Source organism: Chiloscyllium plagiosum, unplaced genomic scaffold, assembly GCF_037043375.1.
Source record: "Chiloscyllium plagiosum isolate Xiang-an unplaced genomic scaffold, Cpla_swu_hap1 HiC_scaffold_45, whole genome shotgun sequence".
Taxonomy (NCBI): Eukaryota; Metazoa; Chordata; class Chondrichthyes; order Orectolobiformes; family Hemiscylliidae; genus Chiloscyllium; species Chiloscyllium plagiosum.
Window position 1 is genome coordinate 2,203,768 of NW_028270183.1, and position 25,570 is coordinate 2,229,337.

The following is a 25,570-nucleotide window of genomic DNA, read 5'->3' on the forward strand; positions in this document are numbered from 1 at the left end:
CCTTCCACCTATCGCATTCCCAATGCCCCTTCCCCAAGTCCCTCCTCCCTACCTTTTATCTTAGCCTGCTTTGCACACCTTCCTCATTCCTGAAGAAGGGCTTATGCCCTAAACTTCGATTCTCCTGCTCCTTGGATGCTGCCTGACCTGTTGCGCTTTTCCAGCAACACATTTTTCAGATTAGATCATATGCAATCCAGAGAGAACTAGCAAACGGTACAAATTTGGCTTAAAGATAGAGAGAGACTGATGGTAGAGAGTTGATTTTCAGACTGGAGGCCTTTGACCAGCAGTGTACCACAGTGATCAGTGCGAGATCCACTGCTTTTCATTATTTATATACATTATTTGGTTATGAACATAGAAGTATGGTAAGTTTGCAGATGACACCAAAATTGAAGGCGTAATGTACTGTCAAGAAATGTTCTCAAGCGTACAACGGAATCTTGATCAGATGGGCTAGAGGGCCAAGGAGTGGCAGATGGAGTTTAATTTAGATATATGTGAGGTGTTACATTTTGGTAAGGTAAATCAGGGCAGGACTTGTACAGTTGTGAGAATCCAGAGAAAGTATATTCCTGTCAGGGTGAAAGGAAAGGCTGGTAGGTATAGGGATTGCTGGATGACTAAAGAAATTTAGTGAGGAGAAAGTGAGGTCTGCAGATGCTGGAGATCAGAGATGGAAATGTGTTGCTGGAAAACCGCAGCAGGTCAGGCAGCATCTAGGGAACAGGAGAATCGACGTTTCGGGCATTAGCCCTTCTTCAGGAATGAGGAAAGTTGGTCCAGCAGGCTAAGATAAAAGATAGGGAGGAGGGACTTGGGGGAGGGGCGTCGGAAATGTGATAGGTGGAAAGAGGTCAAGGTGAGGGTGATAGGTCAGACTGGGGTGGGGGCGGAGAGGTCGGGAAGAAGATTGCAGGTTAGGAAGGCGGTGCTGAATTTGATGGTTTTGACTGAGACAGGCTGGGGGGAGGGGAAATGAGGAAACTGGTGAAATCCGAGTTCATCCCTTGTGGTTGGAGGGTTCCTAGCCGGAAGATGAGGCGTTCTTCCTCCAACCGTCGTTTCGCTGTGGTCTGACGATGGAGGAGTCCAAAGACCTGCATATCCTTGGTGGAGTGGGAGGGGGAATTGAAATGTTGAGCTACAGGGTGGTTGGGTTGATTGGTCCGGGTGTCCCAGAGGTGTTCCCTGAAACGCTCCGCAAGTAGGCGGCCCGTCTCCCCAATATAGAGGAGGCCACATCGGGTGCAAAGGATGCAATAGATGATATGTGTGGAGGTACAGGTGAATCTGTGGCGGATGTGGAAGTTTCCTTTGGGGCCTTGGAGGGAGGTGAGGGGGGAGGTGTGGGCGCAGGTTTTGCACCTCCTGCGGTTGCAGGGGAAGGTGCCGGGAGTGGAGGTTGGGTTGGTGGGGGGTGTGGATCTGACAAGGGAGTCACGGAGGGAGTGGTCTTTACAGAATGCTGATAGGGGAGGGGAGGGAAATATATCCTTGGTGGTGGGGTCCGTTTGGAGGTGGCGGAAATGGCGGCGGATGATGCGCTGTACATGGAGGTTAGTGGGGTGGTAGGTGAGGACCAGTGGGGTTCTGTCCTGGTGGCGGTTGGAGGGGCGGGGTTCAAGGGCGGAGGATCGGGAAGTGGAAGAGATGCAGTGGAGGGCATCGTCAACCACGTCGGGGGGGAAATTGCGGTCCTTGAAGAAGGAGGCCATCTGGGATGTGCGTTTTTGGAACTGGTCCTCCTGGGAGCAGATGCGGCGGAGTCGAAGGAATTGGGAGAATGGGATGGCGTTTTTACAGGGGGCAGGATGGGAGGAGGTGTAGTCCAGGTAGCTGTGGGAGTCGGTTGGTTTGTAGTAGATGTCCGTGTTGATTCGGTCGCCTGAGATAGAAATAGAAAGGTCGAGGAAGGGGAGGGAGGAATCTGAGACTGTCCAGGTGAATTTGAGGTCGGGGTGGAAGGTGTTGGTGAAGTGGATGAACTGTTCAACCTCCTCGTGGGAGCACGAGGCGGCGCCGATACAGTCATCGATGTAGCGGAGGAAAAGGTGGGGGGTGAGGCCAGTGTAGTTGCGGAAGATGGATTGTTCCACATATCCTACGAAGAGGCAGGCATAGCTGGGGCCCATGCGGGTGCCCATGGCTACTCCTTTCGTTTGGAGGAAGTGGGAGGATTGGAAAGAGAAGTTGTTCAGGGTGAGGACCAGTTCAGTCAGTCGAAGGAGGGTGTCTGTGGAAGGGTACTGGTCGGTACGGCGGGAAAGAAAGAAGCGGAGGGCTTTGAGTCCTTCGTGATGGGGGATGGAGGTGTACAGGGACTGGATGTCCATGGTGAAAATAAGGCGTTGGGGACCGGGGAAGCGACAATCATGGAGCAGGTGGAGGGCATGGGTGGTGTCCCGAATGTAGGTGGGGAGTTCTTGGACTAAGTGGGACAGGACGGTGTCAAGGTATGCGGAGATGAGTTCGGTGGGGCAGGAGCAGGCGGAGACAATGGGTCGGCCGGGGCAGTCAGGTTTGTGGATTTTGGGCAGGAGGTAGAAACGGGCGGTGCGGGGTTGTGGGACTATGAGGTTGGAGGCGGTGGATGGGCGGTCCCCTGAGGTGATGAGGTTATGGATGGTCTGGGAGATGATGGTTTGGTGGTGGGGGGTGGGGTCATGGTCAAGGGGGCAGTAGGAGGAGGTATCTGCGAGCTGGCGTTTGGCCTCAGCGGTGTAAAGGTCGGTGCGCCAAACTACTACCGCGCCTCCCTTGTCTTCTGGTTTGATAGTGAGGTTGGGGTTGCAACGGAGTGAGTGGAGGGCTGCGCGTTCCGAGGGTGAGAGGTTGGAGTGGGTGGGAGGGGTGTGGGAGTTCAGGTGGCGGTTAATATCGCGGCGGCAGTTGGCTATGCAGAGGTCGAGGGCAGGTAGGAGGCCAGCACGGGGTGTCCAGGTGGATGGGGTGTGTTGGAGGTGGGAGAAGGGGTCGTCAGAGGGTGGGCGGGAGTCTTGGTTAAAGAAGTAGGCGCGGAGGCGAAGGCGGCGGAAGAATTGTTCGATGTCACGCCGCGTGTTGAATTCATCAATCCGGGAGCGTAGGGGAATGAAGGTGAGGCCTCTGCTGAGGACTGATCTTTCATCCTCAGAGAGGGGTAGGTCTGGAGGGATGGTGAAAACACGGCAGGGCTGGGAGCTAGGACCTGGTGTGGGGCTGGAGCTGAGTGTGGGGGCGGGGTTAGGTCTGGGGGCGGGTGTTTGGTTAAGAAAAAGAAGGAAGCATATGTAAGGTATAGACAGGATAGATCGAGTGAATCCTTAGAAGAGTATAAAGGAAGTAGGAGTATACTTAAGAGAGAAATCAGGAGGGCAAAAAGGGGACATGAGGTAGCTTTGGCAAATAGAATTAAGGAGAATCCAAAGAGTTTTTACAAATACATTAAGGACAAAAGGGTAACTAGGGAGAGAATAGGGCCCCTCAAAGATCAGCAAGGCAGCCTTTGTGTGGAGCCGCAGAAAATGGGAGAGATACTAAGTGAGTATTTTGCATCAGTATTTACTGTGGAAAAGGATATGGAAGATATAGACTGTAGGGAAATAGATGGCGACATCTTGCAAAATGTCCATTTTACAGAGGTGGAAGTGCTGAATGTCTTGAAAAGGGTAAAGGTGGATAAATCCCTAGGACCTAATCAGGTGTACCCGAGAACTCTGTGGGAAGCTAGAGAAGTGATTGCTGGGCCTCTTACTGAGATATTTGTATCATCGATAGTCATCGGTGAGGTGCCAGAACACTGGAGGTTGGCTAAAGTGGTGCTCCTGTTTAAGAAGGGCGGTAAGGACAAATCAGAGGACTATAGACCAGTGAGCCTGACGTCGGTGGTGGGCAAGTTGGTGGAGGGAATCCTGAGGGAGAGGATGTACATGTATTTGGAAAGGCAAGGACTGATTAGGGATAGTCAATATGGCTTTGTGCATGGGAAATCATGTCTCACAAACTTGATTGAGTTTTTTGTGGAAGTAACAAAGAGGATTGATGAGGGCAGAGCAATAGATGTGATCTGTATGGACTTCAGTAAGGCGTTCGACAAGGTTCCCCATGGGAGACTGATAAGATTAGATTAGATTACTTAGATTAGATTAGATTAGATTACTTACAGTGTGGAAACAGGCCCTTCAGCCCAACAAGTCCACACCGCCCCGCCGAAGCGCAACCCACCCATACATTTACCCCTTACCTAACACTACGGGCAATTTAGCATGGCCAATTCACCTGACCTGCACATCTTTGGACTGTGGGAGGAAACCGGAGCACCCGGAGGAAACCCACGCAGACACGGGGAGAACGTGCAAACTCCACACAGTCAGTCGCCCGAGGCGGGAATTGAACCCGGATCTCTGGCGCTGTGAGGCAGCAGTGCTAACCACTGTGCCACCGTGCCGCCCACTAGATAAGCAAGGTTAGATCTCACGGAATACAGAGAGAACTAGCCATTTGGATACAGAACTGGCTCAAAGGTAGAAGACAGAGGATGGTGGTGAAGGGACGTTTTTCAGACTGGATGCCTGTGACCCAGTAGAGTGCCACAAGGCCCTCTACTTTTTGTCATTTACATAAATGATTTGGATGTGAGGGTAAGATGTACAGTTAGTAAGTTTACAGATGACACCAAAATTGGAGGTGTAGTGGACAGCGAAGAGGGTTACCTCAGATTACAACAGGATCTGGACCAGATGGGCCAATGGGCTGAGAAGTGGTAGATGGATTTAATTCAGATAAATGTGAGGTGCTGCATTTTGGGATGCAAATCTTAGCAGGACTTATATACTTAATGGTAAAGTCCTAGAGAGTGTTGCTGAACAAAGAGACCTTGGAGTGCAGGTTCATAGCTCCTTGAAAGTGGAGTCGCAGGTAGGTAGGATAGGATAGTGAAGAAGGCGTTTAGTATGCTTTCCTTTATTGGTCAGAGTTTTGAGCACAGAAGTTGGGAGGTCATGTTGCGGCTGTACAGGACATTGGTTAGGCCACTGTTGGAATATTGCATGCAATTCTGGTCTTCTTCCAATCGGAAAGATGTTGTGAAATTTGAAAGGGTTCAGAAAAGATTTACAAGGATGTTGCCAGGGTTGGAGGATTTGAGCTATAGGGAAAGGCTGAACAGGCTGTGGCTGTTTTCCTGGAGTGTCGGAGGCTGAGGGGTGACTTTATACAGGTTTACAAAATTATGATGGGCATGGATAGGGTAAATAGGCAAAGTCTTTTCCCTGGGGTTGTGGAGTCCATAACTAGAGGGCATAGGTTTAGGGTGAGAGTTGAAAGATATAAAAAAGACTTAAGGGGCAACATTTTCACGCAGAGGGTGGTACATGTATGGAATGAGCTGCCAGAGGAAGTGGTGGAGGCTGGTACAATTGCAACATTTAAGAGGCATTTGGATGGGTATATGAATAGGAAGGTTTTGGAGGAATATGGGCCGGGTGCTGGTAGGTGGGACTAGATTGGGTTGGGATACCTGGTCGGCATGGATTGGTTGGACTGAAAGGTCTGTTTCCATGCTGTACATCTCTATGACTCTAATGGTCCTGGGGAGCATTGTCGAACAAAGAGACCTAGAGGTGCAGATTCATAGTTTCCTGAAAATGGAATCACAGGTAGACAGGGTGGTCAAGAAGGCATTTGGCTTGCTTGCCTTCATTGATCAGTGCACTGAGTATAGGAGGTGGGAGGTCATGTTGTGGCTGTACAGGACATTGATTAGATTAGATTACTTACTGTGTGGAAACAGGTCCTTCAGCCCAACAAGTCCACACCAACCCATCAAAGCGCACCCACCCAGACCCATTCCCCTACATTTACCCCTGCACCTAACACTACGGGCAATTTAGCATGGCCAATTCATCTAACCTGCACATTTTAGGACTGTGGGAGGAAACTGGAGCGCCCGGAGGAAACCCACGCAGACACGGGGATATTGTGCAAACTCCACACAGTCAGTCACCTGAGGTGGGAATTGAACCTGGGTCTCTGGCACTGTGAGGCAGCAGTGCAAACCACTGTGCCACCGTGCCGCTCATTGGTGAGGTAACTTTCAGAATACTGCATTCAATTCTGGTCTCCCTGCTGTAGGAAATATGTCGTTAAACTTTTACAAGGATGTTGCCAGGATTGGTGGGTTTGAGCTGTCGGAGATGCTGAATAGGCTGGGGCTATTTGCCCTGGAGCATTGGAGGCTGAGGGATGGCCTTATAGAGGTTATAAAATCATGAGAGCATGGATAGGATGAATAGCCAAGGTCTTTTTCCCAAAGTAGGGTAATCCAAAACTAGAGGGCATAGATTTAAGGTGAGAGGGAAAATATTTAAAAGGGATCTGAGGGGCAACTTTTTAATGCAGAAGATGGTGCATGTATGGAATGAGCTGCCGGAGGAGGTGACGGAAGTGAGTACAATTACAACATTTAAAAGGCATCTGGACAAGTACAAAAATAGGAAGGGTTTAGAGTGATACTTGCAAATTGGACTAGATGAAAAAAGGATATCTGGTCTGCGTGGACGAGTTGGACTGAAGGGTCTGATCATGTGTACAACTCTATGACTCTATAAGTATCATGGAATATGATGTTTCTAAGACATTGGAAGCAAATATGTGGAATGAAAAGATTTCTGGCACTCCTGTACACTCTTATGATTTGACTGAATTAAACTGCGACTAATTAGACCGTGTAAAGGTCTGTGTTTCTGCTGCAATCCCTCACGGTTCTTCCTCATTACCCTTGGCCTTGGGGCCATCAGCTCATTCCCTCTGATGTAAAGTCCAGCAACAAATTTATGGGAGGTTCATAAGGAGTACTTCATATTCCCTGACAGCCAACACCAACCATAACCTTTTCATTAAAGTCACATAACTTGGCTGAACAAAGCACACATATACATCACTGAAAAGGAGTGTATCTCTTTCTTAGAATAGACTCAACTCAAAGCAGCAGAAAAATGTATTCAATTCAAAACTCCACTTCAGGTGAGAGAAATGAAGTTTCAGAGAGAGGTACAGCAGAGGATTAAATACATCATCAAGCACCCTGTATACTGTTCCCCCATATTTTCACCTCCTGCAAGTTGTTAAATCATTTCACCAAATTCTATGTTTGCCTGGGGAACTGTGACTCATTCATCAGGATGTGATTAGATGAAGAGTAAAGTTCCCTCCACATTATCATAGAATCCCTACATTTAGGAAGCAGGCCATTTGGCCCATCGTATCCACACCAACCCTCTGAAGAGCATCCCACTGAGACCCACCCAGATACCCTATCCCTGCTTTCCAATGGCTGTTCCACCTAGACTGCCCAATCCTGGACACTATGGCATTTGAGCCATGGCCAATTCACCTAACATGCACATCTTTGGACTATAGGAGGAAACCCACACAGACACATCAAAGATACCCAGGACAGGTTCAGCATGGGGTTAGATACAGAGTAATGCTCTCTTTACACCATCCCTAAGAAACAGTCTCTGGACAGGTTCAGCTTGGGGTTAGGTACAAAATAATGCTCCCTACACCATCTCCATGAAAGACGCCCTGGACAGGTAGAGCACGGGGTTAGATATAGAGTGAAATTCCTCCAGTATTTCAAAATTGAATCTGAATTCTGGTCCAATTCAGGAAATAAAACCACAAATTTTTAGAAGAGCTCAGCAAAGCTAGCAGCATCTGTGAAGAGAAATCAGAGTTAATGTTTCAGGTCCAATGACCCTTCCTCAGAACTCCTCAGAGTTGAGAAAGGGTCACTGGACCTGAAAGGTTAACTCTGATTTCTCTTCACAGATACTGCCAGACTTGCTGAGCTTTTCCAGCAATTTCTGTTTTGGTTTCTGATTTACAACATGCTCGGTTCTTTCAGTTCTAATTCAGATAAACATGTTTGAAGGCAGAATAGCTTAGTTTCTATAAAGACAAGCTGTGCTACAATAAATCAAGATTTTCACAAATAATCCCAATCCTAATCAAATAGATGAGAGCTTTATTAAACCATCTTACTGTTATGTTCACCAGCAGCCTCTTTTAACAGTAATTAATAGCTTTGTGCTTCTGAACTCAGCTGTGTTCCTCCTTTCACTGAGATTCTTTTTCTATCCAGATTGTTAACTTAGCTTTTCTCCTTCAGAGAAAGAAACATCTTCATATATTTCCAATTATTTATTACATACGGTCCAGCACAGAGACAGACTGTCTGGCCCAACAGCTCTATGCTGATGTTTATGCTCCACCCATACTTCCTTTCACTCTACATCATCTAATCCCATCAACACATCTTTCTTTTGTCTCACCCCCATATATTTCTCTAGCTTTACTACCCCAACTACTCACTGTGGTAGCAAGTTCCATACTCTCACAAGCCAAGGACAAGGAATTCCCTATTGGATTTATCAGTTACTACCTTATGTTTACGGACCCAAATTTTCTGGAAACATTTTCTCCACATTTATCTTTCAATAAAATACACTAATAAATTAGAGCATCTCTATTAGGTCAGCCTTCAGGCTTCTCTTTTCTAGAGAAGTGTGTCCAGTATATTCAATCTTTACTCACAGTTATAACCTCTCAATCCTGGAATTAACTGTATCAATGCTTTTGTAGCTTCTCCAGTGCAGTTTGGAGATTAGTGTGTGAGTGAGTGAGTAAGTATGTGTGTGTGTGTCTGTGTGAGTGTGTGTCTGCGTGTGTGAGTGTTTGTGTGTGTGTGAGTATGTATGTGTGTGTATGCGTGGGTGTATGAGTGTGTGTGTGTGTGGTATGTGAAGTGAATACATCTCTAAATTAGAAACAAGGATAGAAGAAAGAAATAAAATGGTTTGTGGCTTACAGCCCTATTATATAAAGCGAGAGAGAGAGAGAGAGAGAGAAGCGATTTCTCTAGAAAGACAGAAACGTTCAGAAGGTCAGTGAATATGCAGGGACTTTCAAAGAGAGAAAAAGTCACTCCAGAAGAAACAGGCCTGTAACAACAATTCTGGAGTTTAGCAGGCTCCACAAAAATCAGAGCAAAACAAAATAAGCCCATAGTGCTTCAATCTCAGTAAGAGAATAGCTCCAAAAACAGAAAGCTGTGGCAGAGGAGTTAAAGGAACCCATGTGAAGAAATATTGAGCTTTCTTAGCAGTTTGTTTAAGGATCTCAGAAAGAGATATTAACTAAAGAAATAGCATCAAGTGAATGTAGATGTTTGCTGAAAAGAACCAATTACCACCATGCTCACTGAGCAAGGAACCTTAAAGTGGGAACAGGATGATCTTTCTCTAAAGTTGAATACCTGTAAGGTTGCTGTTGAGGGTAAACCTTAATCCTCAATATTTGCAATAAGGCTATTCAAAATAACTCTAGTATTGCACAAAATAACTTCTTTCCCTTTTGTACGTAACAAACTTTAATGTTCTTTTGTTAAAAAGACATTCAACAGCCTGTTGTGAATATGTTCAGTGAAGAACCTCCACTGTAATTAAATTGTAAAATAGAAAGCTTATGGTCTGTCAAGTCAGGTTTCACTATGGAGTCTGACCTGTCCAGTATTACTGTCAGTTGGGATCAGAACCATTTTGAAGTGTCAGCTACAAGTTTTCAATAACGTGATTCTGAGGTTTTCTTTTCCTCATTGTAACTTCCTATTTTTCATTAAAAATGAAATATTATCATAGAAGCCCTACAGTGTGGAACCAGCCTATTTGGCCTAACAAGTCTACACTGACCCTCTGAAGTGTAACCCACCCAGACCCATTCCCCTACCATATTACTTTACATTTCCCTTGACTAATGTACCTAACCTACATATCCCTGATTACTATGGGCATTTTAGCGTGGCCAATTCATCTAACCTGCATATCTTTGGACTGTAGGAGGAAACCCACGCAGTCACAGGCAGAATGTGCAAACTCCACACAAACGCAACATCAGGTTATAGTCCAACAGGTTTATTTAGAAACACTAGCTTTCAACACACCTCTTCTTCATCAGGTGAATCACCTGATGAAGAAAGTTAGTGCTTCCAAATAAATCTGTTGGACCTTAACCTGGTGTTGTGTGATTTTTAACTTTGTCCACCTCAGTCCAACACCAGGACCTTCAAATCCTCCACACAGTCAGTCATCCGAGGCTTGAATCGAACCCAGGTCCCTGGCACTGTGAGATAGCAGTGCTAACCACTAAACCAACATGATGCAGTCTGTTTTCACATTGGTATATATTCTGCCCAAAACGTTCAGAAAACAACTTTACTCATCACTGAAATTTCATTGGCTGCAGTTGACTGGCAATTCAGTGCCATTCAGACAATTGCCTCTTCAAAGAGGAATGTTGTGGTCAGCTATGTACTCATCTCAGCTCACTCCACTTCTGCAGAAAAGTTCATGTACACAATATTCCCGAATGTTACACAAGAACCTTTCCAACTTTCACATTATACACTCAATACCTTCCCTATACTGGATATTTTAAGTGTTCCAGGAATCCTCTTGCATTGCATGTCTGCCTAAACTGTACCGAAGATCTCTCAGTTCCTTTCCTACCAATCAGCTGCTTTTATTGGGAGCCTTTCCCACTGCATCGCACTGTCACTTTCTTTCAATCTGGTCAGTTCTGTTTCTCCTGGACTGACTAAATACTACATTCCATGATGTCACAGCTGGGATGGAGCTCAAATTAGCTTTTGGTCAAAATCTGGTGAAATGCCAAGAAATAACAGAGACTGGATTGGATTTATTGGCCAGTGGTTACTATACAAGAATGACAGCATGGTCATTGAACTCAGTGCATTTGCATTAGGTATTACAGGTAGCTAATGTAATGATCCCATGTTCAAGGCTACAATCCAGGGTCAACAACAGAACCAGCAAATTTTCAGGTGGTGATGGCAAAAGCTAGAACTTGAGGGAGAATGACTGCTTACAGGCAAAGGATTCATCATGCAGAGGATTTGTGTTTTCTTTAAGCAGATATGAAGATTGTAGTGGATACTGCGAAGGCTACTGGGCTTGACAATATAACAATTGTGGTGAAGATGTGTGCTCAGAACTTGCCACATCCAATGCTGAGGTGTTCCAGTACAGTTGCAACACTAGCATCGACCTGACAATGTAGAAAATAACCCAGATAAGATGCTATACACAAAAGGCAGGTCAAATCCAAACTGACCAATTACAAACTACTCTGTAAAGTGATGGAAGGGGTCATCAACAGGCCTATCAAGCAGCACATGATTATCAATAACTGGCTCACTGATAGTTGGCTTGAGTTTGTTGCCAGGGCCACTCAGCTCCTGACCTCATTACAGCCTTGGTTCAAACATGATCAAAAAAGTTGAATTCGAGAGGGGAGGTGAGAATGACAGCGCTTGACATCAAGGCCGCATTTGACTGAATGTGGTTCCAAGGAGCCCTAACAAAATCGGCAGTTGGGTGGGGGGTGTGAATCTCCACTGTTTGGCTCACATCCAGTACAAAGGAAGATAGATTAGATTAGATTACTTACAGTGTGGAAACAGGTCCTTTGGCCCAACAAGTCCACACCAACCCACCGAAGCGCAACCCACCCAGACCTATTCCCTTTCACCTAACACTACAGGCAATTTAGCATGGCCAATTCACCTAACCTGCACATTTTTGGACTGTGGGAGGAAACCGGAGCACCCGGAGGAAACCCATGCAGACAATGTGCAAACTCTACACAGTCAGTCGCCTGAGGCGGGAATTGAACCCGGGTCTCTGGCGCTGTGAGGCAACAGTGCTAACCACTGTGCCACCGTGCCGCCCACAAATGATTGTTGTTCTTCAAGGTCAGTCAACTCAGCTCCAGAACATCTCGGCCAGAGTTCCTCAGGATAGCGTCCTAGGCCCAACAATCATCAGCTACATCATCAATGACTTGCTTCCATCAGAAATGGCAATGTTCACTGATGATTGGACAATGTTCAGTTTCATTTGTGAATCCTCTCATTCTAAAGCAGAATGTGTCCATATGCACAAGACCTGGACAATATCCAGGATTAGTAAGTTACAAGTATCAAATTTGCAGAACACAAGTGACAAGCAATTACCTACTTCCCACTCAATGGTATTACCACCACTGAATATCATTGTGCTGGAATTTACCAGAGATCAAAAATTGAACTGGACTAGCCACGATCTGGCTACAAGAGGATTTCAGACGCTAGAAACCCTGTAGCAATTAACTCACCTCCTGACTCTGTAAAATCTAGTCAAGAGTGTGAGGGAATATTCCCCAGTTTCTTGGATGGGTGCATTTCCAACAACATTCAAGAAGCTTGACACCATGCAAGACAAAGCAGCCCACTTGATTAGGACCATATCCAATTCCTCCACCACCAATGCTCAGTAGCAGTAGTGATGCCACCTACAAGATGCAATATAGAAATTCACAAAGGTTCATTAGACAGCACCTTCCAAAACCCCTGACCATTACTGTAAAGAAGACAAGGGCAGCAGATATATGAAAATGCCACCACCTACAATTTCCCATTCAAGCCAATCACCACCCTGACTTGGAAATATATGCCCTTCCTTTATTGTTGCTGAGTCGAAACACTACAACAAATGCTTGCCCTGCTAGCAACACTTATGTCTCAGGAAAAAAAGAGAAACATAAGATTTATTTTTTTTAGTCATATTGCTCACTTAAGTTGAAAAATGGGAAGCTATTGCAAGCAACTTAAAAGGAAAATACAAAACCACGAAGTGTGGAGAATTAGCTCCAGGACTTGTCCTTCAGTACTTTCTTTGTTTATCAATTAGTTAATCAGCAAATTCTTCACAGTCAAGTAACAGGAAAAGTAAGACAATCCGAATTTGATTCACATTGAATAAGATCCCAGTACAGACAAGGGTGTGAAACAAGGTTATGAATATCACAGAGTTTGTACCAGAGGTCACTCTGACATGGACATTCTTAAACGACTTGTACACATTCCCAATTCCTTGCACATTGAAACATATGCTTTGTCCTTGTAGCTGAGCAGTAGCTGCACACATTCCACATCCATCTACAATCTAAGCAGCACACAACTGTTTTTAATCATGCGTTTTCACATCAAGAGGCCTCTGAAAATAACAATTGTGAATGGTTGAGTTGCAATCCTAGAGAATGAGTGTCGCCCTCTGGAATTGTTCACTTGTGTACTACAAGACACGTTTAGCAGGATACATTGTGCAGGATTTTATTCTTTTTACACAGATTGACACCTCCAGCAGAAATGGTCTGAAAGAATCAATGGACCTTACAGTGTAAATATGATTAGCCTCACAGAGATGAAAGCTATACAATCCCACAGCACCACAGTATCCCCACTGTATGCAATAAGCTCAGCCATTCCTCTCTCCCCATCACCATGTCACTGTCTGTATCTGTCCCAATGTTCATTTGTTCCCTCATACCATTAGTCAGAAACCCCTTTCCCCTTACACCCTGTATTATCATTTGTAATATTGATAACTGGTTCCAGTTAGCATTGTGATGCAGTGGTAGTAACCCTATCTTTAAGCCAGAAGGCCTGGGTTCAATTCCCACCTGTTCCAGAGATGTGTAATAACATCTCTGAATAGGTTGATCAGGAATTTGTTTTTTTACACTATGCTATAATCAGTGTACTCTCATCAAGAAGATATTTGAACATTGCTGGAAGCAGCTAAACTCAGTGAGCGGTACAGCCAAACATACATGCTACTCCCACTCAGCGATGCAGCCTGAACTGGGCAGTTATGCTTTTCTTTGTCTGATTTTTGTAGCAGGTAATTTGGTATAACCAATCACAACACACGAATCCTCATTCCCCAGCACTCCTGTTCTTTATGTGACTTCTTCTCGGCTGTGTAAGTGGGTGGGTTGTGGAGTTACACATTGGTCCCAGTCTGCCACAATAAACTGCAGGCTGAGAGTTTCATTGAGTATGGTGGGTGGTGTTAAACACCACAGGTTAAATGTTGGTAGACAGAATTTGTGTATTAATGTTTCTTATCACAGTTAAATTCCAACTCCCAACATTAGCAGCACAAACGTTGCTGATTGCCAGTCCAAGGTGCAATGGGAAAGACCACCATCCAAAGTCTTTCTGCTGAAGTTAAATGAGGGTCCATTCAGTTATTAGACCCTCCCAGTGCCTCAGATACTTGTAAATATAGTTTTGTATGAGTAAGCAATGCCTTGGGTTTTTGTTCTGTTCTCAATATACATACACTGTGTAGAATTGAACTGCTCTAGTAAATAAAAACTGAAAGAACTGCAGATGCTGGAAATCAGAAACAAACACAGAAATTACTGGAAATGCTTAGCAGGTCTGGCAGCATCTGTGGACAGAAATCAGAAATTTTTTGGAACTGAAACATTAACTCTGATTTCTCTCCTCAGATGCTGCCAGACTTGTTGACCCTTTCCAGCAATTTCTGTTTTTGTTCTACTGACTGTGTATGTATATAAAGATTTTTTAACATCATAGAATCCCTACAATGTGGAAGCAGGTCATTCAGCCCATTGAGTCCACACCGACCCTCCGAACAGCATCCCACCCACTCACCCCAACATACATACATTCTTTGAAACCCTGCATTTCCCGAGGCTAATCTACCAGCCTGCGTATCTATGGAAACTATGGGCAATTTGGCATGTCCAATCCACCTAACCTGCACATCTTTAGATGGTGGGAGGAAACTGGAGCACCTGGAGAAAACCCATGCAGACACATGGAGAGTGTGCAAACTCCACACATTTGCCCAAGGATGGAATCGAACCCAAGTCCCTGGCGTTGTGCTAATCTGAGAGTGTATAATTTTGAAATTAAAAAAAGCAGTACTCATCAACCCAGCAAAATTCTTACCCAATTTCCCTCAATTAATGGATAACTATTACCTGTCCCCTTGTTCTACTTAGCCTCAGGCACCCCTGTCAGACACCATTATTTAAACAGGTGGATGGAGATGAAGAGGGGAGGGCATGAAAGAGATAGAATCAGAGCTAAATGTTAGCAGCTGGATCATTACCTCCTTTCCTGGTGTCTTACTGTTACTTTGCCCTTAACATGCACTTAGCATTACGCCAGACTATCTGGCTCTCTGACATCTCTTTCTGTCTGTCTCTCTCTCTCTCTCTCTCTTAGTGGTATGATTAATATGGACTGCAGTTTGTGAGGGGACGCTGGGAGATCGAAATGCTGCTTGTCAATCCAAATGTGAAAATACTACACTTTTCGATAAGTAGTTAGGTAAAGCTCTTAGGGCTAAAGGCAGAGCAGGCTTGTACAGCTAAACGGCCTACTCTTTTCCTATGTTCTCAGATTCAATGTTTCCCCTATCAATTTCCTGATGGTACCTCAGTGATTTAAAAGCACAGAAGCTGAGCAGCACGCTGTCAGCAGGAAAGCAACAGGGGTAAAGGGAGCACTCACAGGCTTGGACTAAAAGAAATATCCCAAAGGCCACTCTTTCCACATGACCATTCAATCACAGATCCTCTGGCCTTCAAAATCTCTGCACTCTATTTCCAATCCCTGTTTGAAATATACAGACACATTTAAATCACATTGTTTCATGCGAGTCCTCAGTTTTAAAACCCTGTGATTAATGGCAGAAGTTGCCATTTGGGTTTAGTGAGACTGATGTTACATGGGTGCAATAAGTTTCATGAGGCAGAGAGTTGGGGTCAGAGATATTTAAGTTGGTCTGTCTCCCTTTCCCCAGGAGGTGATTTATAGTTTTGCTTATCTCTGGTGTTTTCAGAAGGTTATGGTGAATTGTTATTGTACAGACTGTGCTGAGCTGTGCTGTCCTCCCACTGTGCTGTTAGATAGGAGATTCAGTAGTGATGAGCTATTCCTAACTCAGAATGGTGAGTGGGGGCCCTCTCAGAGGGACTGAAGTTCCCATGTGCTTGCTAGCCTCCCCCTTTGAGTTGCAGGTCTGGGAGGTTATTTTCAAGAAGTCTCGGGGACACACTATAGGATGGTGTATAGATGCCACATTGCAGCCATGGGGGTGTGCTGGTGGAGGATGCACAGTTTGTAGCCAGTGGCTACGGAACAAGCAAGTATGCTGCTTTGTTCTGGATAGTGTATGCATTAACACGATTCTTGGTTCTTCGCTTCCCCATCATAGCTCATATTAGTTCTTAAACTTTCATAAGTTGCTCATCATTGCTTAGAGGAGAGAAAAGGAACATCCTAGATGTTGATTAGATGAACAGTTTAGGGATAAAGCCAAAAGGATGTAATGGGTAATGACAAACATGCTTATTGGGTTGACTGAGTGTCCTTGCTAGTGTTTTTATAAATCCTCTATTGTATTAGGCAGAGCAGCACTGAATGAATCCTTTTATGACTCTCAAAGAGCCATAAATATCAAGTAGTGGAACAGATATTATCTGTGTCAATATAAATGGATCTTCCTGTTCTTTCTGGCTTCGATGAAATCCCATTGGGGTTATCTGCTTTCCTCACAGATGGGACCAAACAATTGGCAGATGGTAAGAATGCAAGTCTCCAGATCCAACAATGTAGATTTTATAATTATAGCATGGTGGTTCAGTGGTTAGCCCTGCTGCCTCACAATGCCAAGGATCTGGGTTCAATTCCAGCCTCGGGTGATTGTCTGTGTGGAGTTTGCACATTCTCCTTGTGTCTGTATGGATTTCCTTCGGGTGCTCTGATTTCCTCCCACAGTCCAAATAAGCAGATTGGATTGGCAATGGTAAATTTCCCACAGTGTCCAGGGATATATAGATTGGGTATATTAGCCATGGAGAATGCAGGGTTATAGGGATAGGGTAGCGGAGTAGGTTTGGGTGGAATGCTCTTTGGAGGGTCAGTGTGGACTTGATGGGCTGAATGCCTCCTTCCCCTATCTGTGATTAGTTTGCAATGCACTAGGTGGGTAAAGGGGGAATATTCTCTTGATTCTATACTTTACATAGGCCAGTGAAACAAAATCAGCAACGCTGAGTTACTGTTGCAATTCACGGTCACTCAACCAGGGCTGAAGTCAAACATCCCCCTTTAACACTGAGGAGCAGAGGCAGTCATCACATTAGTTTGAGTAATTTGAAATTGAAAGGAATGTTGCTCACTGTTATGCATTGATCTGGTTGAGTCACAATACACTGGCTATTTTAGAAAACATTAACATGTTGCTCTGGGTTCCAGTGGTTTAATAACAACAACGTCAAAAACTCTTTCTATCCTACAGATTTCTCATTCACCTTCTTAGCCAATGCTGTTCCTGTACTCCACAACTACCTGATGAAGGAGCGGCGCTCCGAAAGCTAGTGATTACAAATAAACCCGTTGGACTATAACCTGGCATTGTGTGATTTTACTTTGTCCACCCAAGCCCAACACGGCACCTTCAAATCAATGTTATTTCTGGCCATGTTCTAGACTCCCCATGGCTGTGGTACCTGAGGGAAAGCCAGGTCCTGGAGAAGAAGGAGCTGTGCTGCTGGTAACTTTTGTGAGAGTCTGGTAAAACAGTTCACAGGAAGGCCAGGAGCTGGACCAGGTAGCAACACGGCACTCTGCATGGCCAGTGAGAAAAGGAATGGGTACAATAACAAGAATCAGAACAATCCAGGACTGCAAAGTCACCCCAACTCCTCATGATTCAGTCACTTTATTGTGAAAGATTTAACAAGGTTCCCCTCCACGGGAGGCATGGAGGAACTGATGTCAACAAATGTACTGTGATTACAATGATTCTGCTTCAGGATTGCACCATGTTGAGAAGCCTTTGTGTAGTCACACTCCAAAGCATTGGCAGCACAGCAAAAGGATCTAATACTTATCACCCCACACAGTGTCTAAACTGAAGGAATGTTTGCAGAATTATTTTCTCAGACAGACTTATAAACTGAAATTGTAAGGTCTTTAACTCGGAGGTAGCTTGCATGACCCACTCTTCTATTGCTCGAAGAGTTTTTTCTTCCTCCACCACTACTCACTGTGACATTCTCAAGCTTCAAAATGTGGTTACAGTGGGAAAGTGTTCAGCAACTATTCTGTAGGAGGGCCTGAATACTTTTTTGAGTTGTTCATTCACAACATGTTTCTGTGATCCACTTCACGTTTCCATTTTCGATGCATTCGAAATTTTCAAAATGCAACATGCCTATCGATCAAACTCCATTCCCCCCCACCCCACTCCATTACTGCTCTGTCCAGCCAATTAGTGAGACAACAACTAAATATTACTCTCCATCTCCCCCAGCCCACCATCACCCCGAATCCCAATGCTATTAACTGTCGACTATATTTCACAAAGCACTCATGAGAAAGTGAAGCTAGCATGTCAGAGAGGCTGGAAGCAGCAGCCAGTTGGCAGAAGATCAGGGGAGGAGCTCACCTTCCTAACCCACATGCACCCTAGAGTGGTGCTTGACTCTCAAGCTTTCCACTGAATACAGTGCTATTGAGTACCCTCTTGTAGCGAACTCCTGAAATTACAGCTTCTCCAAATGCAACAACACGGGCCCCTGCTCACTGTCACACTTCACCCTGTTTAGAGGGGAGAGTTGCTCAAGGGAGGCAGGCTGCCAACATTATTGCACCGCTTTGATAAAAGAACCTCACTCTCAACATCTTTTTACTGAGACAGCTTGGCCATCCCAGCCCTTTTAGACAAATCATTCCCTGTTCTTTGAGAAAAACTGTGGATGCCCAATCCATGTTTAATAAGACTGTGCATAATTTGTTGACAAGGGATGCCCGGAACATGAATACTCCCTCTCCCTGGTGGGTCCACTCAGACAAACCCTTTGATTATTTGTCCCAACAGCACAGTTAGCCATTTGTTCTGGTGTGGAGTCTAAAAATTGAATGCATTCCTGGCTGATTCAGTCATGTTATCGTGCAGAGGTGAAGGTAACTGAGGCAAGATGCACTGAGTGAAGCTGGAACAGAAGGGTTTTTTTTAACACTGAATCAGAGCTTTGTATCCCACTCCCTCATTAGTGCTGACTCTTGAGAGGACTTGGGAAACCTGCACAGTGGGACATTCATTTACTAAATCATCCAAAATCAGGAATCTGACAAAGCAATGAAATAACACACAGAGAGGAAGATTTCCAGAACTTCAAGAAACCCAGAGCTCTGACATGAAGAAATCTCCATGAGGATTGCAATGTGAGAAGGAGGAATTGAATGGAATAGTAGAGGTTTGCTCTGGGATCACAGTATACTTACAGATCTGGCATTGACAATGCTGACCAAGTGTGAGATTTCCAGAGCAGCAGCATGAGTTACACCCCATGCCCAAACCAGAACATTAACAGGTACAGGTCAACGTAAAGACTGACTTCACAAAGAGTGTGTGATTCAGATTTCTGCTCACACATTGTTTCCTGGAAGAGGCAAAGTCACCATAGTCCCAGAGGATGTTCGAGAGAGATGACTAGTGATGAATTTAACATGAGGGTTACCACAACAGAGGCAATGGCAAGATTCAGAAGGCGGGATCAGACGTTGACACTGACTCAATGCCATCCTTGAATTGAGGGATAGTGATGATTTGACAGCAACTGAGTCTTTTGTTAAGGACATCTAGGGATATGATGAATTATTCTAAACTGATTTGATGGTCATTTTAAATTATTTTAGTCTTTTCTTAGTCATTCTGCAGAATCATTTAACATGACTGTGGTTAGAGAGCACAGTCTTTAATAGAGCTTTGCAATTCATGCTTTTACTGAGAGTAGTTTAGATTTTAGCTTCAATTTTCTCTATTATCTGACCATTTTCTAAATATCTAACGTTCTGGTATATTTCACTGCATTGGCACCTGTCCCTGTCAGTTCCATATGCTGGGGTTTCTTTGCATCTGTGCCTAAATACTTATCTGTATACAATTGATATACCCACACATTCATAAATATGATCTGCACAGCCTTCAGAACATTTAAGGAAACTCATCAATGCAGTATTAGCTTCAGTTTTATAAATACACACAGCCTGTGACCTGGAGACAGACACGCTGCCTGCCTTCCGACAACTTCCACTTTCACAGTGACTGGAAACCATAACAGTCAAAGGTTGCTGCACAACAGCAAGAACTCAGTAACTAAAATAAGGGACATCAAAATATATTTTTAAAGCATTTTGGTGACTGGAGATTGTGACAGGCATGTAATCATTTTTGATCTGTCATCAGCAGTGTATCATGAGATATTTAGCTGAAAGGAGGTCAGATCAGGGCTTGTGGAAGCAGAGGAGAAGGCACAGGGGGCCAGGAAACAATGGTCATGGAGTCTGGGCGCAGGGAGATTGGGAACAGGGTGTCTGGAAACAGTGTTTGGAAGTCTAGGTGCCGAGGTTAAATGGCTCATCAAAAAGAGAAAATTGGCAAAATATAATGAGTGCAGATTCTCAGATCTTACCAAAGTGTAGAGCGTTTAGCTATCTGATGGAATTACATTATTTTATGACTACCTAATAGCGTGGGGCTCAGAATCAAAGGAAATGTGTAGTCATATAAAACCATGTCCAATTAACCAGCACTGACAAGGATTGACAGGGCTGTGATGTTTGAGACAGTTGACTTATAAATGTCACCTGAGGAACATAATTCACTCCACAGCAAGATGCCCTGAGGATCAAGTGGAAGGACCTTATATTTTTTATGCATCATTACTAGTTTGTAGTGACATCAAATCTTTATGAGAAGCATGCAAGTATTTCTTCTTTCATTGGGAGATTTAGACCTCAGTGCAAGTTCCCTAAATGATGAGTCATTGGAGTAATTTTATGATTGAATCATTATCAGGTTGGCACTGTGGCTCAGTGGTAAGCACTGCTACCTCACAGTATCAGGGACCTAGGTTTGATACCGGCCTCAGTCTGTGTGGAGTTTGCACATTCTCCACATGTCTGTGTGGGTTTCCTCAGGTGGTCTGGTTTCCTCCCACAGCTCAAAGATGTGCAGTTCAGTTGGATTGGCAATGCTAAATTGCCCATAATTTCCATAGATGTGCAGGCTAGGTGGAATAGCCATGGGATATGCAGAGTTACAGGGATAGGGTAGTGGACTTGGTCTGAGTGTGTTCTTTGATGTGGACTCGATGGACCAAATAGCACGCTTCCACACTAGAGATTCTTTGATTCTAAGAATAATTTGAACTGTATATTTAACATTAAATAACAGCTTATAATAAAAAAAAGCTTAAGAAAATGACTTTAGGAACAAACTGTGAAAGAATGCCAGGCAGTCTGTGAGTTGGGTATATCAAAGTGTTTCAGTGAGGGGTGTGGGCTATATCAATGCATTTCAGTTCAGTTCAGGTTGAGGGATATATCAGTGTTGCAACAAGGGGTGTGGGATGCATCAGTGAAGGGATGTGATACATCAATAGTGTTATGTTGAGTGTTATCAGGTACATCAGAAGGGTGTACAATGAGGGGTGTTACTGTCAGGGATATAAGGTAAAATGAAAATGATGAACACAGACAAATGTAGTTTGCCTCTACCCAAAATGAATCAGGAGAATTGGACATGGAGCATAGGGAACTGGCAGAGTAGTTCAACAACTACTTTAGTTCGGTCTTCACAGAAGAAAGCAGATACAAATACCGTCCCAGAATGGTAGGGGAGTTAGAAAGGAGGAATTGAAGGAAATTAATTTTACTATAGAAGCAGCGTTGGAGATGAGATGGAAAGTTGGTAAACTGCATGGCCTGGTCATCTAAATCCCAGGGTACTAAAGGAGGCGGCCTTGCAAATAGTTGATATGTTGGTCGATAATCAAGAGTAGCTTTATTTGTCCTTTCTACCACATACAATGGATACAGTGAAAATGAGACAACGTTCCTCCAGGACCAAGGGTGCTACATGGACAGGCAGACTACACAATGATACACAGAGCAGCACATAAGAAGTGCAAAATATGCAAGACAGCACAGTAACTCCTGACACGTCAAGACAATAGGTACAGTTGTGTACACATTACAGTTTCTCATCTTCAAAATGTTTGTACATTCTGTATTCCAGTCACAAATTGGAGGGTGGGAAATGTAACCCAGCAGTTTAAAAGAGGAGAAAAGTAGGAATTACAAACCTAACATCAGTAGTAGGGGAAATGCTGACATCTGGTCGAAAGAATGTGATAAAAGGACATTTAAAAAATAGCAAGGATATCATATATGAAGTCAAAAAAGGTTTTATGAAAAGAAAATTGTGTTTTTCAAACCTACTGGAGTTTTTTTTGAGGAAGTAACTGTCGTCTAGATGAGAGAAAAACCTGTGGATAGTGTATATTTGGATTTTCAGAACGCTTTCGATTAAAGTAAAAGGATAGTGTGTGTAATCAAAGAGATAGGATTAATGATAACATACTTACATTGATTGAGAATTGGTTAATGGGCAGAAAGCAGAGGTTAGGAATAAATGGGTCAGTTTTGGAGTGGAAGGCAGTGATGAGTAAGGGACCTCAGGGATCAGTGTTCGGGCCCTAGCTGTTGACAATATGTATAAAAGATTTGGATCAGGGATTGAAGTTTGCTGATGGCACAAAAGCAGGTGGAAGTATGAATGGTGAGGAAAATGGTAAGAAGTTTCAGGGTGAGTGAGAAGGAAATGCATAGAAGATGCACAATAAATGTGTATAAATATATGGATAAATGTGCACTCATCAATTTTGGTAGGAAAGACAGAATAGCAGAGTATGATTTAAATAGTGATGGATTGCAAAATGTTGATGGACAATTCCTCCTTTCCAAAAGACACTTGCTCCCCTATCATAGGCCAGTTAGCTTAACATGTGTTATTGAGAGTCTATTGTAGAGACTTCAGGGGCTGCCAGGAAGGTAAATGTTCCTGTTAAATACTTACCTCATGAATAGGCAGAGTGAAGGCTCAATAGGAGTGAATGCAGACACGGGGACTGCTGGGTACGTGAACTAATACATTCAGGCTGTGGGTATAAGGTAGCTAGGAAGGAACTGAAGAATGGACTTAGGAGAGCTAGAAAAGGGCATGACAAAACTTTATCGGGTTGGATTAAGGAAAACCCTCAGACATTCTACACTTATGTGAAGAACAAGAGGATGGCCAGAGTGAGGGTAGGGCCGAAATGGGATGGTGGAGGGACTTTGCGCCTGGAGTCGGAGAAGGTAGGGGAGGTCCTTAATGAATACTTTGCTTCAGTATTCACTACTGAGAGGGACATTGACTTTTATGAGGACAGCGTAAAACAGGCTGATATGTTTGAACAGGTTGATGTTAAGAAGGAGGATGTGCTGGAAATGTTGAAAAACATAAGGATAGATAAGACCCATGGGTTAGACGGATTATACCTAAGGTTACTACAGGAAGTGAGGGAAGAGATTGCTGTGCCTTTGGCGATGATCTTTGCAACCTCACTGTCCACTGGAGCAGTACCAGATGATTGGAGGATGGTAAATGTTATTCCCTTGTTCAAGAAAAGGAATAGGGATAACCCTGGGAATTACAGACCAGTCAGTCTTACATTGGTGGTGGGCAAATTATTGGAGAAGATTCTGAGAGACAGGATTTATGATTACTTGGAAAACCATAGTATGATTAGAGATAGTCAGCATGGCTTTGTGAGAGACAGGTCATGCCTCACAAAATGTTATTGAATTATTTGACGATGTTACAAAACACTTTCATGAAGGTAGAGTAGTGGATGTGATGTACATGGATTTTAGCAAGGCATTTGATAAGGATTCCTGAAGAAGGGCTTATGCCCGAAATGTCGATTCTCCTGTTCCCTGGATGCTGCCTGACCTGCTGCGCTTCTCCAGCAACACATTTTCAGATTTGATAAGATTCCCCATGGTAGGCTCATTCAGTAAGTAAGGAGGCATGGGAAACCTGTCTGTCTGGATACAGAATTAGCTGGCCCAGAGAAGACAGAGGGTGGTAGTAGATGGAAAGTATTCACCCTGAAGCTCAGTGACGAGTGATGTTCCACAGGGATCAGTTCTGGGATCTCTGCTGTTTGTGATTTTTATAAGTGACTTGGATGAGCAAGTGGAAGGGTGGGTTCGTAAGTTTGCTGATGACACAAAGGTTGGTGGAGTGGCGGATAGTGTGGAGGGCTGTTGTAGGTTGCAACAAAACATTGACAGGATGCAGAACTGGGCTGATATGTGGGAGATGGAGTTCAATCTGTAAAGTGATTCACTTTGGAAGGTCGAATTTGAATATAGGGTTAAAGGCAGGATTCTGGGGTCCACGTCCACAGATCCTTCAAAGTTGCTACCCAAGTTGATAGGGTTGTTAAGAAGGTGTATGGTATGTTGGCTTTCATTAGCAGTGGGGTTGAGTTTAAGAGCCACAATGTTATGCTGCAGCTCTATAAAGCCCTAGTTAGACCATAACTAAGGAGCATAATTTTACGGTGATTCGAGGAAGGTTTAGGGGAGATGTCAGAGGTAGGTTCTTTACACAGAGAGTGGTGGGTGCGTGAAATGCACTGCCAGCAGTGTAGTAGAGTCAGATACATCAGGGACATCTAAGTGACTCTTGGATAGGCACATGGATAATAGTGAAATGAAGGGAATGTAGGTTAGTTTGATGTTAGAGTAGGATAAAAGCCTGGCACAACATCAAGGGCTGAAGGGCCTGTACTGTGTTATATTGTTCAATGTTCCATGCAATAGCAGTGCATTTAAAAATACATCACATATCAGGCAGTAGTAGTATGGCTTCCAAAAGGAAAGTCAAGCCTGACAATTTTATTAGTTTTTTTGAGGAAATAACAAACAGGATAGTTAAAGGGAAACTTGTAGATCTAATAGATTTGACTTTCCAAGTGGTATTCAATAATGTACTGCATATTAGACTACTTACTAAGGTAAGAGCACTTGGTACTGAATGTGTTAGAATGGAGAAGGAATTGGCTAACTAATAGAAGATAGGAAGCTGAGCATAAGGGGGGGGCATTTTCAGGATGGCAACTCATAACTATAGGAGGGATTAGTGCTGGGGCAACAATTACTTAGAATATATATTGATGACTTGGATGAGGGAAATGAACGTACTCTCACCAAACTTGCAGTAGACTTAAAAATAGGTTGGATAGATAGTTGAGTTTTGTTTTTTCTTCTTTTTCGGTTTTTTTTCTGTCTCTTGTTAAATTTTGGCTATTGTATATTTGAGTTAATTGTATATCAATGTTTATATCTGAGAGTTTTGTTTATTTTTGTAAACTTGTAAAAATGTTAAATTTCTAATAAAAATATCTATATAAAAAAAAAGGTTGAAATGTAATAGTGAGGATGAGACAAGGAGCTTGCAGAGGGGTATAAATAGGATAAGTGCGTGGCAAATGGAATACAATGAAAAAATGTGAGATTGTGCACTTTGGAAGGAACAATAGAGGAGTTAATTATGATATAAATGGAGAGAGACTGTGAAAGCTACAGCACAGAGGAATTTGGGAGTCCCGTGCATGACTGACAAAAAGCTAGCATCCAAGTTCAGCAGGTAACACAAATGGTAAATAGACTGTTGTTCTTCATTTGGAATGCAGTACAAAAATAGAGAGTTTTGGTAAAACTATACAAAGCACTACTGTA

At 43.8% G+C, this 25,570-nt stretch overlaps 1 protein-coding gene and 1 long non-coding RNA gene across 9 annotated transcripts in view; one reads left to right on the top strand and one right to left on the bottom strand.

Annotated features, from left to right (window-relative positions):
• The window catches only part of LOC122552320 (uncharacterized), a 68,666-nt gene extending 51,256 nt beyond the window's left edge, over positions 1 to 17,410 (top strand). Inside the window, exon 3 of the long non-coding RNA XR_015754515.1 lies at positions 17,229 to 17,410. This is a non-coding gene — a long non-coding RNA (uncharacterized LOC122552320). The remainder of the gene's footprint in view (positions 1 to 17,228) is intronic.
• The window catches only part of LOC122552319 (sphingosine 1-phosphate receptor 2-like), a 144,521-nt gene that overhangs the window by 13,415 nt on the left and 105,536 nt on the right, over positions 1 to 25,570 (bottom strand). Inside the window, exon 1 of one of the 8 annotated variants that reach the window (XM_087983527.1) lies at positions 10,934 to 11,033. The exons of the other annotated variants lie outside the window; for them this stretch is intronic. The gene's annotated coding sequence lies outside the window, so the exon portion shown is untranslated. Of the gene's footprint in view, positions 1 to 10,933; positions 11,034 to 25,570 lie in introns of those variants that run through there. 8 annotated transcript variants of the gene reach the window in all.